General features: G+C 38.4%; 1 protein-coding gene across 9 annotated transcripts in view; it reads left to right on the top strand.

Annotated features, from left to right (window-relative positions):
- The window catches only part of B3GALT1 (beta-1,3-galactosyltransferase 1), a 202,481-nt gene that overhangs the window by 164,179 nt on the left and 21,351 nt on the right, over nucleotides 1-16,951 (top strand). The window lies entirely within an intron of this gene.

Genomic DNA, 16,951 nt, shown 5'->3' with positions numbered 1-16,951 from the left:
GAGGGGTCACGGTAATCTCGTGCTCGCTAATGAAGTTTTGTTTCATGCTACAAACCAGGGAGCCCAGCAAAGCAGAATTCACAAAAATGTCTATGATCACTCTCGCTTTCATGTTTAAAAACAGAGACTTTTTTAAAAACAGAGACTTTTCCCCCAAAATAATAGCCCTTGGCAGCATCTGGAAAAATGATACTGCAGTGAAATCTGTAACACAGACTGAACGGATGTCATGACAAGATGAGAACAGTCTTGCAACAAAAGAAAGTGACCTCACACAGTGATAGTTTGTGAGGATGGAGCAAGCATTGTTAAGAACAAAGAACAATGAAACCAGAAAATTATACTATTTCCTCTTCCAAATTTCCCAACAGCTTGTTTCACAGCCCTTTCTAATAAGCTGGTAATTAGGAACATTTTAATTATACGATTGTAAGATGAAGGCAACCATGATAAAAGGAATCACAAGACGAAACTTAGCGTAGATTCTACTAACATGGGATATATTTACTTGCTCATTTTAGGCCTCTTGGCATTACCCTGACCCAATGTAGATTTGAGATCTCTGTAATCACATGTAACAAGGCATTGTGTTCAGAGTAATAAGAGCAGCTATTCAGTAGGGTTTACAAGGCATACAGAACTTCTGCATCACATCTGATTGACATCTGGGATTTTTTTTTGGTGTCTAGGTCAACTTTATAGACCTATGCATAAGTACATATAAATACACATTCTCTACATGATTTGAAATGCCAGCACATGTCCTCAATTTTCCTCCCTCTTTGTACATGTGTATCTCATAATACATGAACCATATTTCTGCAAAGATGGATAGATGGGTGAATCCAACTATCTTCCATCAGCCGTATTTCTTCATGGTCATCCAAAAACGGGGCACTAGTCCCTATAACTGACAGCACAGTCTTCTTCCATTATCATTTATTATTACATGCAGACAATGGGCACACATGTTGTGGTACAGACCTGAATAGCTTAGGCATGATCAAAGTGAGTTGTAAATACATTCTGGGGAGTCATCAAGAGGAAATCAGAAAGGTGCATTACCTGGTAAAGTAAACACAGTTGTAAAACCACACACGTTTAGTCACTTTAAAGAAATAAATGCATTTCCCCAGATTCCTTTTGTAAAATCTCAATCATCCAAATAAATGAAATAGGGGGAGGCAAGTCATATAACCTGCCTTTATGTGAACCTCTGATCACAGACTTCCATTCAGAGATGATTTTTTGATATAGGAATGCAATTTGAAAGTACAAATCTTCAGACGTCCACCATAAATACAGCAGAATGGCTTCAATGAGGCAACGAAAACTTTTTATCCGCTGAAGTCCTGCCCTGTGACTCCTACCGGATTTATAGGATTAAATTCCTAGTGTCGTTTTAAAGTCTCACCGCCATATTATTCTTTACTTTTAAGCCTCTTTTTCACCTTCTTTCAATCACAGAAGTTCCCTCAAACCCATGCAAATATATTTTGAAACAGATTAGTTCTTTCATGTTTAATAAAAGTCTTCTTATTTTTCAGCTTTATCACTGAATATTGTGAAGTCGTCCAATGAAACAAATCCACTTCAATATTAACATTTTAAAGACTTATTTAGAACATAAACAGTACACATACTGAACACCCAGACTTTGTTCCACAGAAGCAAAATGAATCAGGATCATTTGATACATTCCCTGTTGTATTGCCAAACAGAAACATGCTTCAGTTCCTTCATTGTGTTTTGCATAATATTATCCGTAACGCTTTCATTGTTTACTTTTCATAATTATTTCACCCAGGCCTTACTCAGATCTAGAATCAACCTGTCTCACAGGACAACAATTTCTCTGGCTATGGGAATGGCTGAATAACGCGAAGGATCCCAAGCCTCATTTTCATTCCTAAATTTGTATCACAAATCTGGAAACAATTTCACACACAAGTAACTATATAAACATTTATAATTTGATTAAACCCGGCAAGATGGGACTCACTCTGCTGGTGACCAAGCAAGGCTGCTTGTGCACCAATGGCTATCCCAGCCCCAGGACCACAAGGCATCAGCACTTCTCTGGGCTCCCAAGATAGCCATGCCACCAGCACCCATCAGAGCACTTTTTTTTCCCTCTCCCATCTTTGCATGTGTGCTGTGCTGTCAGCCGTTCAAATTATCCCTTAGTTCAGCCCCAAATTCACTTTCTGACAGCAATGCCTCTCATATTTTGCACCTAGTCTGCACAGAAGTACAGCATTAAATGATTTCTAGTTAATGTTATATTCTAGTTCTGGTTTTATTTCCAGCTGTGTCACAGAGATGTTAAATTCTAATCAATCTACTTTGATGGGATTTTATTTTAAATTTAGGAATATATTCTTATTTGGTCTTATAAACATCTTCCACTTTTTTCTACCTACAGGGTCTATATTTAGAGGCTTAAATACTTGATTATTACCCTATTAAAAAACCCCAAATCTATAGTCATTTAAAGACTGAAGGAAAAAAATAAATCCTCACTGCTGTGGACTGCTAAAACCTATGTACAGCTCCACAACTTCTCTCTGTCTCTCAAAAAATTGATTTTTAGGGCTTTGCCATGAGCCTTTGCAGTGCTTAAGACAAATGGATTGTATTATTGAATCCAGCCCTCAGGAATCTTACTTCAAAATAAATCAAAACCAGAACCATTCTTTCCTGCAGACCCACTAAAAACCTGGACAGGAAAATAATTAACAGCTGCACAAAAATAAAAATAGTCTAAATTTTATATGGCTAAGCAATGTATCAAAAACTATAAGCATTTTTATAACAATTAAATGGAAAATGCAGGTAACAGTAAACCACAAATAACTCTAAGGTATAAGGACAGTCATCACCAAGTAGGCAAAATTAACTAATAAATTCTTGTGCAAAGTTGTAATTTAATATGTAGCTGTTGACTGCTTCAGTTTCATTTTGTCCAAGGTCTGGAAAATGATGTCAGCATAGTTTTCTGCAGATTAATTCAGAGAAAACTTGTAATAACTACAGACAAGCTGTGGGCACATTAAAATCCTAGTTAGAAAAAAAGTCCTTTTCAATGTTCAAAAGAAAGGGTAACATTCGGCCATAGCTAACCATGTGTATTTGTATACTTAGAGAGACTTCTATCTATAGGTACATACATAGACATTCACACTCAAATGTGTTATACAAGTAACTAACCATAGGTTTAGTGACTCATGTTGTTCTCCCACACATACACGTGGGTAATTAATGTCCACAAATCAGTCCAGGAGCCTTACCGACTGCCAGATTTGGCTGCTGGGTGGAGGGGTCAGCTAAGACAGCCAGGCAGAGGAACAGAGAATTTGGGTGCATCAAACGGTGTTTCTTAGGAAAGCTGCTATTCTTGGGAAATATAACTGTAGTTGTTTGACCTGTCTACCTGCCTGGGAATTAACATGGCCCCTGAGCATACAAAGGCTGGCTCTCCCTAGATTTGGCTATACACATTTGCTTCTAACTTTAGTTTCAACTTCCATCTCTGAGGCTCCTGAGTTGTTTTAGCAGTGTTAGATCCAATTTCTTTCTCTGCTGTGAATGCCATTCTGTTTTCATCCAAGCAGATGTCTCATGAGCTCCTCTTAACCCAGTCAATTACAGAATTTATTTTTCTTGTGGCCAAGCTACATTTTTCCTTTGATCCATTTAACCAGCCTATATTTGCTCTCTGTGAGGCAAAAAGCAGAGCTGTAGCTGGAGGCACTTATTTGCTCTCTGACTCTGAAAGAAAAAAAGTTGCAAGTATAAAACCGTATTTCTCTTGCATGCATTCAGAAAGGCCTACACAGCTTCTGAGAGTGCAGAAGAAAGTGATTGGAGCCAAAGGGTACCATGTTCCACTTTTTGTATATGTAAAACCTGGGGCAGTGCCACACACCCACCCGCTCACTGAAGGGTCCCACAGTGAGATATTAGCAGCAGCTGCTCATGGAGGGGTGAGTCAGTGCAGATGATCCATCCAAGTTTTTTCTATGCATAATATTAACTTCTGCAGAAATATTACACTGGTATTTAAAACTAGATTTTTTTTCCTACATGAAATTAAACTCATGAAGAAGGAGATAATCATGCCTTTCTACTGAGAATCAACATTTATGCCAGTAACTTTTGGCACACCACCAATCCATCTTCGTATCTCAGTTTGTTTTACCATAAGTTATACCTTAGGCCAAATTCTCTGAGTTTCTGAGATCTGCACAAAATCCAATCTCACCACTTCCCTCACTTGCTATACCTCACACATGCCTCAGAACATTATCTGTCCCTTGGAAGCTGCCAATGCCATGCTACTACCAAGCACCACTTCTTAGAGGCTGTCTAAGCCTTTTTCATTTTATTATAAGGATATTGTCTTCACTGCCCCAGCGTGGGATGCAGCACCTACCCCACTAAGTTCAAACTTGAGCAATAGTCTAATATCCAGCTCTGACCCAGGACAGACAGGTGTAGTGGGTTTGAGAAACTAGTCCCTTCTTTGGCGTGCCTGATAAATCACAACTGCTGATGGTGCTCTGCACCATCTGGGAAAAAAAGGTAGTAGATACCCTCAAAGCTGGTTTTCAAAACATACCTGTAGGTGATTTTTCACACTTGGATAGGGTGTTAGAATCTGAGGATAGAATCTTCCATTTCTTCAATGTGTGACATCAGCGAGTACCATAGCATGAACAGAAAAAGCTGAGATAGGAAAAAGCCAAGTTCTCTGTGCTCATCTAATGCAGATGAACATGTACTGACTTATGTAAATCACAACCCTCTTCATTCCGAGTTAAAATAATGATGATGATGATAATATCACTCTTCTGGTGTTCTGGTATTTTATTATGAAATATTGTTAACTTCAGCCCGTATCTGTGTTCAAAAAGAAACAGTCTTATGAAAATAATTTTACTCCCTTCAACTAATTTTTCTCTAGTAAAAATGAGTCTGACACTCCTTTGTGTTGGTCATTAGAAAAGAACTGCTTTCCTTTTGTGTGAGAAGCAGTACCAGATCTCAAGTTCTGTAATGAGCTGTAACAAAGTGATGAAGATGCAACGAAGAAACAGGCCCAAAATTTCAATACTAGGAGCTGCAATTTTCTGTAAAATTCCTGAGCACTCAAAGTTTCTATTTCAGATCAATGCATAAATTAGAATTTAATTTTATTGCAACTTTCACTATGTCCCTAGAAGCACACAGGGCTGTAATTTGCCATTTTAGTATAAATAGGAGTATATTTTGCTCTCGCTTAACCAAGTAACCTCATTGACTTCAGTGAAACAAGGCAGCATAAGACCAAGTCAAGTCTAACTCTAATTTTAGTATGCAAACTATATTTGCTATTTACACAGCTATAACACACAATAACACATTTTGAAGTGAGAGGTCAAGGCTGATCCTATTACATTAGAGCATAAAGATAAATTTGGTCAAAGAAGCAGGAATAATATTGTGTGTAACTGTGTTCTGCTTTAGTGTATTTTATTTGTTAACGTTTCTATCTCACCAAATTATGAAGTTAATGAAAAATAATAATACACTACCATAGTGCTGTGCTTTAGGTTAAAAGATGGCTACAGCATGTTATGGTTCTGCTGTATAATTTAGATCAGATAATGTAAAAGGAAATCTTTTGACCTTTTTTGGAAACACATTCTATAGAGAAAGAACATATAAAAGCATGCTCTATAATTAACCAATAAAGCAGTGTTTCTAAGCAAATGTTAGAATATGAAATAAGTGAAATTTAGGGTTGGTGCAACTCCAATGAAAGGATATAACTGCTTCAAGCTCTGCAGGCAATCTTTGGAGGTTGTATTTTCACATCCCTGCACCCATGTTTTGAAGAGCACACCCAGCAGTCATTTCACCTCCTCCTCACCCAGCCCTCAGTCCTGTTCTGAGAGGCACGACACTGGCTTAACAACATATCATGATTATATACATATCAAAGCATTCACAATACAACAGTTTCACAAAATAACCCAGAATTCACAAGCTCCATGTTTATGAAGTCCCCAACTGCCAGACAATACTGTAAATGTATAAAAATCTGCATAGACATTTTGCCTTACAGCTTGGCAACACAAAATTACTGTAATTATAAATAATGATGTCTCTGTCAGGCTTCAGTGATGGGAAATCTGGAAAAAAAGCTACTCACAGGGAACATCCCTCTCCCTTCCCCACACAGACATCTATTTAACTGGTGCTTTCCAACAAGGGCACAAGGAGCGCTTTCTAAGGAGGGCACAGCTTGAGTGAGAAGCAGCAAGAAATGAGCTGTTCCACCCACACTTGTCAGTCATTGTAGAGTCAAAGACCCCTTTGCTAACCGAATTTCAGGAGGGGCTCAAAGCAGGGATAAATTCTGAGCCAATGGCACCAGTGCAGAGTTGACAGCTCCTGCTGCTCCAGCAAGCATAAGGCAAGTCCTGTAGTTGGGGATCCACAACTTTGGGTGATTTGTCCTTTGCCTATACTACATCACTGATGCCAGTCCACATGGCGATTTAGATTACTTTGTTCTCTTCCCTATGGTTTCTGTTAAACCATGTTTACAGAGGATTAAAAACAGCTGCTAAGTAAGGCTCCAATGGTAATGTGAAACAAACAAAGTGCTTTAGATAGTACATGCAGAATTTAGACCCATTTTCTTCAGACAGAATCAGAGGAATAAAGCAAGTCACAGTAAGGGCAAGTCAAATGGCAAACACAACCTCAACTGCTTAGGGCAAAATAGCATTTTTTAATAGCAGATGTTAAGCTTTTGCTGTGTAGCCTCCATGTTTGAGCCACATGGTCATGGATTGGCCACAAAGAGGAAACAGAGGTAGTCCAGGTCTGTCTGAGAAACACTAAATAAGCATACTCCACAGCTTCCACAAATCTCCAGCTTTGCAGCCTTCAAAAAAATGGAGTTTTATAGTCTGCAAAGCAATGACACTTGCTTACTAGCAAATCAGAAAGTAAACCCAGGTAACTACATAGCCATACCCTCCTTTCTCTCCATCCAGCAAAATGTTAAAACTTTTAAAATATGGAAAGTTACATCTCAAGCCTGGACTTTAAATAATATTGTATGCTGAAATATCTTATTTCTTTATCAAAAGGTTTAAAAGGAGCAGGTACCAGTGGATTGGGAAGAACACTTGGTAAGGGTTGCTCACTGAATTTTGCTCCTGCCTAGTTCTGGTTGGTTTGAGGTGTGAAAACAGGTTGCAATTTTATAAAGTAGGACCCCTATTTGACAACTGAGAAAGTGAACATTGTTCTATCCCCCTTTGACAGCAATAGCAAACATTGCCCACCCGGTTGTAGGAAGTGTAGAATGGCCTGGCATCTCTCTTACAAATTCATGACCGAATAGTAAAAGCAATCCAAAAGATTGTAGGAGGGGGAAGTGCCTGTCAACTCACTCACTAACAGCTGACTGCAAGTGTGTGATAAATTACATTTTCTGATGTTTTCCCAGACTAGCTTTAAAATCCTGAAGTGATTGGATGTAATCTATTATTGGAATAACAACATGGGCGTCATTAGAGAAGTGTATTTCACAAAACTGAAAGGTTTAAAAGCACAGCTACTTCATAGAATTTGTACTACTTTATCTGGCAATCTGTGTGCAGATTTATCACTTGTACAGCTGTTCCTAATAGGGAACAATCTAATCTATAGCCAGTGTAGTTTGTGCTTGAGGATGATACAAAGTTTGCAATAGCACTCCAAAACCGTTCCACATTATAAAAATCTCTGAGCAGAGCAATTTGCTTGCTGTGTGAGGTGATTGGATAGTCTGCTCTGAAAAGCTCCGTTTCGCTTCTATTGATGTGCCTTGGCTTTCAAAGTCCTTAATCTTATTTCTTGTATGGAAGATGTGTCATCTGGTCTGTCATTAATGTTCTGAAGAGGGTAGAACTTCTTTTCTCCTTAATGATCATAATAACGTTCACAAAATTGTCTGTTTTGAACCGCCTCAAGTTTGAGATTCTAAACTAAAACTTGACAGAAATGCCAGTGTTCTGTTCAGACATGGCAAGGACATCTGGAAGCTAGGGACCATTAAATAAATGTCCTAGTATACCTGTCCTATATGGAGGTTCATCAAATTAGTAGCTTGTAGCAACTAAAACTACTCAGCTTGATTTTCAGCTAGTGGCACATCTCCCTTTGGCCCCCTGGCAGCACAGAACTTTCAGTGCTTAACTTCAGAGGCTGGATGAGCAAAGAGAACTTTTAGATCAAAATAGAAAATTTGAAATAAAATACTCTAAATAAGTACTGGAGATACATTTGCATTAATAAGCATTTATGGACAATTATTGCTACTATTTATGTCCTGTACTACCTGCTGGCATCTTATCAAATGAGATCCCATTAAATCAAGTTATATCCCTGAACTTAAAAGCTCACAGTCTAATAAAAAAAAAAAAAAGTGAAGCCAAACAAATGACATAAAACTGTAAGTAGAGAGGAGAATATGCAAAGTAGGAAGGATAATGGGGAATAATTAGCGAATTTCCTAAGTAAGACTCAGTTTGCAGGGAGAGGTCGCACTTTTTGTGAGACAATATTATATAGCAGACAAAAGAACAGACATGGGTTTAGGCATGCAACACCAGCAAGGCCTGAAAAAGAAACCATATCCTTCAGCCTAAAGGCAGCTTAACAAATTTCCACGTTTAAATTAATTATGGTAATAATTTATAAAATTTCAAAGAAAAAGCACCTTTGGAGAAGAAGGGAATGTTAGCAAAAAGGGAGATGATAAAGTCTTGTGGGATAAGCTTGACAGATAACCAGTTAATTATTGTCCTTGGAACACCAAGGGTGTCTTACACTGAAAAATGCATTGTTCCATAAAAATCAGTACCTACTGAATACATGATTTGTATTCAAGAGCCCTAAGAAATTCCTTTCCCAAGCTCATCTTCCATGCAAGGATGATGTTAGAGATGAGACAGTATTCTAACAACTATACACTTTTGTCTGTTCTCACATATTTTAATGAATTTGCTCAGTGCACAGGGGTTGTTTTATTTTCTCTAAAGAGTTTTCCTAGGGACATCTGATGCACTGGAGGAAGATTGTTGCACCCTGGGAAATCCAATGTGTATGGGTCACTCCATGCCAGGAAGCATTTATTGTAGTGTGTTTTGCATCTATTTCTTGGGTGATGTCTGCTTTATTTAATATATTTTAGTCTGTAAGAATTTTCTGATGACAGCAGTAGCAAGAAACAGCAGGTTATTTGAAGGCAAAGGAGAGGGATCTCTGGAAAAATTATTTCACTGTATGATCTCCTGCCAGGAGAAATTATAATTTAAATATACTCAGCATCTAGTTAATTTGCCTGCTGTTTTATACCAATGTAAAAGTCAAATGAATTACATTCTTGTTAAATGGACTTGCTTGAAACAGATTGGGTCAAAATACAGATACTGATACAGTGTAGTCCACCCAGAATATATCTCAGGTTTAATTTTATTGTAATTTTTTCAAGGAGCTTTTTAAATGAAGTATTCCCTAAGACACAAATATTCATTTTATTTGACACAGAGATTTCCCCCACCCCCTCTATTTTTGTTCTCTTAAAAATGAATTAATAGATTAACAAAAGAAAACTGGTCAGTAGTTTTGCCACAATAAAGGAAGAGTGGAATGAGAGATAGAGCAAAGCATAAAAAGTGTAACAATGAGCCTCTGGAAATCTCAGCATCTCATTCAAACATGTACTAGTCACTAAAGCAAAGTTCAGGATCATTCCAATGGGAGTTGTGTCTGCATAAAGATAATGAGACCAGAAACGTCTTTGAATTAGAAATAGCCCAACTTTTAATTACCTGATACCAGAGCTTTTAAAAGTAAAACGAGGCATTTTCTTTTGAAGTTTTAAAAGAATTCTAACACTAAAATTGTATCTAGCAACTTAAGCAATGTTCTGTTTATTTTACCTTGAAGCTTTGTTATCAAGAAACCAAAGACATTATTGCCTGAATACTGAACTTGATTTCCCATTTTTAAACATAGATCTTTGAAATCTACATTCAAATTTCCAAGTTTTATTGATAGCCCTTTTTGAAAAGTGGAGGAAAAAAGATTCCCAGAAAGATAACTTTTCCAAGAGAAATGTAAAATGAGTGATGACAAGACCTTAATTCTCATTCCAGTGACCCTAATACTCCTTGAACGCTGCCTGAGCAAGACGTAATGGCAAGGAGCTCATATTAGTACTCTTACATATATAGTGTCTGGATAGCATAAAAAAAAAAAAATCTGTATTCCTCAATTCGATTTGGAAAAATGCTAACAGCAATTCGAAGTAATTGAACGTATTACAAAACACACAGAAAAAGTATTCTGCATTCACAGTTACCCATACAGAACAGGCTTTTCTGATGGCAGCAGAGGTTGAAGGGGACAATGTTCCCTGGTGGTGTAGCTCTGGGGAGGCTGGAGAATGCTAGAAAGGTTGTGCAAACATACTGCCTAGTTCACAGCAGAAGTCAGCTTCAGCTTGTACCGTGTCCATGGTTTTTCAGACCTGGTAAGCAAAAACCCCACTTGGGAAGCATCTGCAGGTATGTCCAAATAATTGCCTGGAATTTACACTCTTATATTAGGCTTCAACATGTATGTATAGTTTTGAGAATTTTCTCCACAATAGCTAAAATATAGGCCTTCAGTATTTTTAGTATTTAGCATGGTTATTACTGAAAACAAGTAAGCAAAATAAAACAGCTTTTATAGGCTGTTTTTTTCTGATTTATTTTTCAAGCAAAGGGAAGCAACTGTTAATGCAGAGCTCACAAAAACTGCTCTCTACAACTATGTTAGAAAGATTTGAAAGGAGAATTTTTTGTATAAAAGAGAAGGGTGAGAACCCTGGCTGTGTGACTGACAGTATGATATGGGCTTCTACTGTACATAACATGTTCCAGCATCATCAGCATTAGATCACCAATGCAGGAGATTTTCTGACAGACAAATAGTACTGTCATGAGCATGTGCATTAGGCAACTGCTGGGTACGTTTCTTTTGATAACTTCAGCAGCATCTTATCTCAAATCTTAATTTTAAAATCTGGAGCTGTCATTTGTCAGAGGGGTGTTTAGGCTTCCTTTAAAACCCTTACAATTTTAATGCTAACCTGCTGGTGCTAAGAAGCATTTCCACTGAATGTTTTATTCAACAAGACTTAAGAGATAGTTTTGTCAGATGTGCTTCCTGTCATCTTTTCTTATACTAGATCTTTTGATATTTGAGCAGAAAATCTAGAAATAAAGATGAAGGTCAGTGAAATGGGAGAAATATAAAACTTTTTCTTTCACTATTCCCATTTTCATATTTTCCATCAAAACCACAATTTGAAAATGTCAGATAACACGAATTTCATTTTTATTTTAATCGCTTAGCTGTATGATACTGTAACAACTTAATTGCTATGAAGCAGATTTATCATGAGGAACAGGGATTATAGTCTGACAATTCTAGATTACTGTTCTGTATACAGGGAATTCAGTGCTAATTATGCAGTTTATGTGATCTGGTATTTTCAAAGGAATGTCCTTATACAGTAGAAGACAAAAGCAAATATTTAAAGGTTTGGAACTCAGATGAGCATCTTATTTTCTGAGACTGCAGTAGTGAGCTGTAAATCTCAAGTGAACAGACACTCTTTCTCCAGCTATTCAGTGTTTATGTTTCTAATCATGATAAGAAATAAAAAATAAGATTTAATTATTTCAAAGTTTTTTAAATGCTTCATTTTAAAAACTAAAACAACCTTTTCACCTCAAAACATGTTCAGATCTAAATTAATATGACTTTTGGGGTTCCATTCATATCAAAATTGTGATCATTAATTTTCCCACCACTTTAAGCAATATCCTCATTAAAGGAGATGCAGATCTTTAGCTAAAGCCTGAAAATGTGAAAGTTGCACTGATCAACAACTGTTGCAACTATTTAATGAGCTGTTATACCGGACTGTACATGTTTACGCTTACATATGTCAGCATCTCCACTGCTGGCGCCATCCATCCTAAGGAGTAATTTCATCAGAAACAGACAATTTCTCTTCCCACTTGCCCTGGGTTCAGCTGTAACAGTTATTTTCTCCTTCTTAGTAGCTGGTGCAGTGCTGGTTTTGGCTTTAGTCTGAGAACAATGCTGACAACACACTGAAGTTTTAGTTGTTGCTAAGGAGCACTTACCCTGATCAAGGACTTTTCAGTCTCTCATGCTCTGCCAGCGAGGAGGGGCACAGGAAGCCGGGAGGAAGCAGAGACAGGACACCTGACCCAAACTAGCCAAAGGGGTATTCCATACCACAGCATGTCATGCCCAGTATATAAACTGGAGAAGTTACCCAAGGGGACAGATCGCTGCCTGAGTTGGGCTGGATATCGATCAGTGGGTGGTGAGCAATTGTATTGTGCATCACTTGTGTCTATTATTTGTCTTTCCCCTCCCCTTTTTAGTTTTATATTCTCTCGCCTTGTTATTTCCCTTATCATTAGTACTAGTAGTAGTGCTGGGGTTTTATTATACTTTACTTATTGGACTGTGCTTATGTCAATCCGGGGGCTTACATTCTTTCAATTTTCCTCCCCATCCTGCTGGGAGCGAGGTGGGGGCAGGGGAAAGGGGCAGGGGAGAATGAGCAAGCAGCTGTGTGGTTCTGAGTTAACAGCTGGGCTTAAGCCACCACACCACTGAGGACTAGATGTAGTAGTTGACACATAGAAGTTGTATGTGCAGTGGCTGTTGCAGCTTAGTTGTCATTCAGGAAAATCTGAAAGTTACTGTATCTTGACTGCTTTAGGCTCATAACAGGTAACAGAACACAAAACAGAGTGGATTTATATGCGAGAGTATCAGAAGTCCACCATCAGGATTTTAAAAAATGTTTTTGGCTAGTCTGCTTTGGTTTTATATTGTTGTTTTTCTAATACAAAGTAAAGACTCTAAAGGCCTTAATTATTTTTAAAATAATGGTATTTATATTAAAATGCTTGAGAGCATGAAAACCTTGATTTGGACACAGCCCAGTTCCCTACTCCATTCATTGTTATGTAGCTCCTACCATGGTGCCAACAAAAGAATGCAGCCTCTTGCTCCTAAAAAAAGTGTTATAGAAATGATAAGCAGGCATGCTGGACATGGACGAGGCTTAGGGTAGTGACAGGATAGAGGTGATAATGAGAATTTTAAATGTAGCAACAGAAATGAATGCACAGTCATTTGTGAGCTGAAAAGTGTGGGTCCTCTGCCACTGCCTCCTTCAGTATTTACTAGATATGATACAGTATATAGGGAATATAAAATTCCCATCTGGTATTTAAAATCCCAGAAGCCTGACTGGCACTTTAAATGCTATCACATGTTAAAATAGGAAAAGCCAGATGTTACACTTACAAACTCAGTGTAAGTCTTCTTAAAATCCAAGAGCTGTCAGCATTTTCTGTCAGCATTGAACAATTAACCAGTTAAGCAGCATAACCTTTAGCAGAGAAATAAAGCATTGTATAATGTGAGATAACCAGGCATTGCCGAGGCCAATTATAGGCACAGGAGAGAGAAAACCAGGCATGAGCAGGACTTTCAGGTGACCTCGGTCAATTAGCCTTTCCTCAGAAGACATACTGGGTTTCTCATGTTTGGAGTCCATGGCCGTGCAGTTGCTGCTCATCAGACACTGCTATACACTCCTGGTAGGAAGCTGCAGATGTTCAGTAGTTAACTAGCTTTCCATGAGGCATCACAGGGGTCAGAGTAAAGAGCTCTATTTCTTAGAACTGTATCTAACATACCAATCTAGGCTCTGTTCAAAATACTTGAGAAAAAAAACCAAATATCCTAACAGGCCTGAAAACATACTAGAAACATACTGTGGAGCAATTTCAGAACTATTTAATACTATTTTGGGTGCCCTTCAATAAGAGACTAAGCAAGAAAAAGCTCGCAAACGTAACAAGACCCATCCCAGTAGAGAAGAAAGAGAGATGGCAGCAACAACCATAGCACAAGAAGAAGATTAGGACTGATTTATAAATTTAAATGTCAAAACTGTAATTGGAAACTATATCCACATGTGCACGTGATCTTGGAGCAGAGGGAAGTATGAGCAGCAAAAAGGAAGAATCTCTCCTCAAGTAACCTCTGACAACACTGGTTGTGTAAATGCCACAGTCTGTAAAGAGCCACTGTAAAGAGCCACAGCCTTGCCAAAACCCCTTTCCTCAGCCACTGAAAAGCACTGCATTCCAAGCTGTGTGCAAGTTGTGGGTCCTTCTAGCTGACTTCAGCTATATATAGCAGGGCTAGGTTTGCTCCCGGAAGGTCTTGTCTTATGCACTGGAATACAAACAACTGCATTGTTCAGGCAAGCCCTCAGGCAAAATCTTTCCTAGAACATTCAATACAAGATATATCTGTTCAGAGCAAAAGATAACTCCAGATAACATTATCAGGCATCCACTGTAAACCAAAGAACTCCTCCCACATGTCATGCCTATAATTAAATACCCCATAGACTGAAGGCAGAGCAGCAAAATGAGCTGCATGTTCAGTTTTAGCTGGCTTAGAGTACTTCTGCAATCACCTTGGTTTTGCTCATCAAGTCATTAAATTGCTTAAGATCCAGTGGACATCAAGCAGGAGAGCAGAAAATGTGTTATTAGGCTGCATACAATTACAATTAATATAAACACCTCATGAGCAACTCTTCTACCACTCATTGCCCTTGAAAGCTCAGGATTGTCTCAGACCATGAAAAAACACTGAGAAAGTTGAACTTACACATGTATATGTGCCTTACCACTTCTAAAAGTGAGACACAGAACTGGAATATTTTATATTATGAAGCATACCAAAATAAAATGGTATCTGTATTCACATTCATGCTACCCTGAACATGTACTGGTTGAAATCCTTATTGACTTCTGAAACATTAGCACAATTATTGTGCTACAGCTGATTCAATCATTACTTAAACACCTGACCCACTATTGAGATCAAGCACATTGCCATTCATGGGGAGCTTTAAACATGCTGATCCATAATAGTTTTACATGATCAGTTGGGAAGTAATGGACAAGTTACAGTAAGAAAGAACAGGGAGGAAAGAACCTGGAGTACTGTGTTTCAGCTTGGGGCCCCCAACACAAGAAGTATGTGACCCAGGGAAGGGCCACAAAAATGATCAGAGGGCTGGAGCACCTCTCCAGGTGAAGACAGGCTGAGAGTGTTGGGCTTGTTCAGCCTGGAGAAGAGAAAGCTCTGGGGAGACTTTATTGCAGCCTTTACATACCTTAGGGGGGCCTAGAAAAAATCTGGAGAGGGACTTTTTAAAAGAGCATTTAATGATAGGACAAAGAGGAATGGCTTCAAGTTGAAAGACGGTAGATTTATATAAAAGGAAGTTCTTCACTAAAGGGTGGTAAGACATTGGGAAAAGGTTGCCCAGAAAAGTTGTGGCTGCCCCATCCTTGGAAGTGTTCACGGCCAGGTTGGATGGGGCCTTGAACAACCTGCTGTAGTGGAAGGTGTACCTGCCCATGGCTGGGGGTTGGAACTAGATGATCTTTAAGGTCCCTTCCAACCCAAACCATTCTGTGATTCTATGAATTGCAATGACACACTCGAAACAGTGCCATGTATGGTGTTCTCTGATGTCTTTAGTCTAAGGAGACAGACAGACATGTTCTGTAAAGCAGATGCAAGCTGAAGTGGTCTATTAGACAGCAAGTAAAAGGCATAGTTTATTCTAGAATAAGAATCGTTCAAGTCCTATTAGGAAAGTGATAGTGTTGGAGATAATGATAGAAAGAAGCTGTTTTCTTTAAACACTTTGTTTGGTTAAGTCTGCAGAAGCATTTAATCACACAGCAGCAGTTTTAAATAGAAACTTAAGTGATTCTTGTCTTCTCCAGAATAGTTTTGATGAAAATTTTTTCATCTACATGAATTGAGCTCTAAATTAGTGTTAGACTAACACTACGCATGCAAATCATTCTGAAATCTTCACTAAATCTGTAATATCTGTAAATTACTTTAGCTCTACTCTTTACTGTCATAATTTCAGAGAAAGGACCGAGTACCTAAAGGCAATTCTAGAATGCACTGTATCAAACTATTCTGTTTACTGGGAGTTAAAAATAGATTTTACAGTGGTTTACAATTCTGCCAGCTGAAAATACTGAAAAATAGTGACCTGCATGGTACCTCTCTAGTTTGCTAATAGCTACCAAATCCAGTATGAGCTTGCCATGGACTTTCCTGGATTTTGGGTAGAAAATTACAGAACTAGGTTCCCAGGCCTTACACAGATCTGCAGGTACGTCAACATGAGAGGTAAAACCGCTAGGCACTGGCTCTGAAGCAGAGCTCCACGCACAAGGGTTCTGTGCTCACCACCACTGCTGGTGGGCGCTCTCAAGCCAGCCTCTAAAGCATCCCAGGTCTCCAGCTTCCATCCTTTCCAGGCTGAATGAGTCTTGGGTGGGTGAGAATACCATGTGTAAAGTATTGTTTTAGCACTGAAAAAATCCCTTACTGTAGTGTCGTAGCACCAAGATTTACCACTGCTTTCATAAAGGAGTTATCCTGCTCTGTAGCTTATCGGATGAGAGGAGATAAGCGAGCACTGCAAACAGGAACAAGATAGTGCCAAGCATTCACAGCTCCTATTAAGTTAAATTGTATTAACAGTGCTGAATTTTGTATAAACCTTGCAACAAAGGGAGTAGCTGTACTAATTCAGAGGTCTTTTTCCTAGGTAGGAAGAAATGACTAAATAACACACTACAGCAAGCTGTTACAGTCTTGCGGTCCTGACAAAGTTGTATTAAAACAAAAAGTCATAGTCCTTAAAAAAAAATGCTTTCATTCTCTGTCATTTAATCTCAAATGTCAG

This window comes from Strigops habroptila, chromosome 5, assembly GCF_004027225.2.
Source record: "Strigops habroptila isolate Jane chromosome 5, bStrHab1.2.pri, whole genome shotgun sequence".
NCBI lineage: Eukaryota > Metazoa > Chordata > Aves > Psittaciformes > Psittacidae > Strigops > Strigops habroptila.
This window is presented reverse-complemented; position numbering and strand designations above follow the sequence as displayed.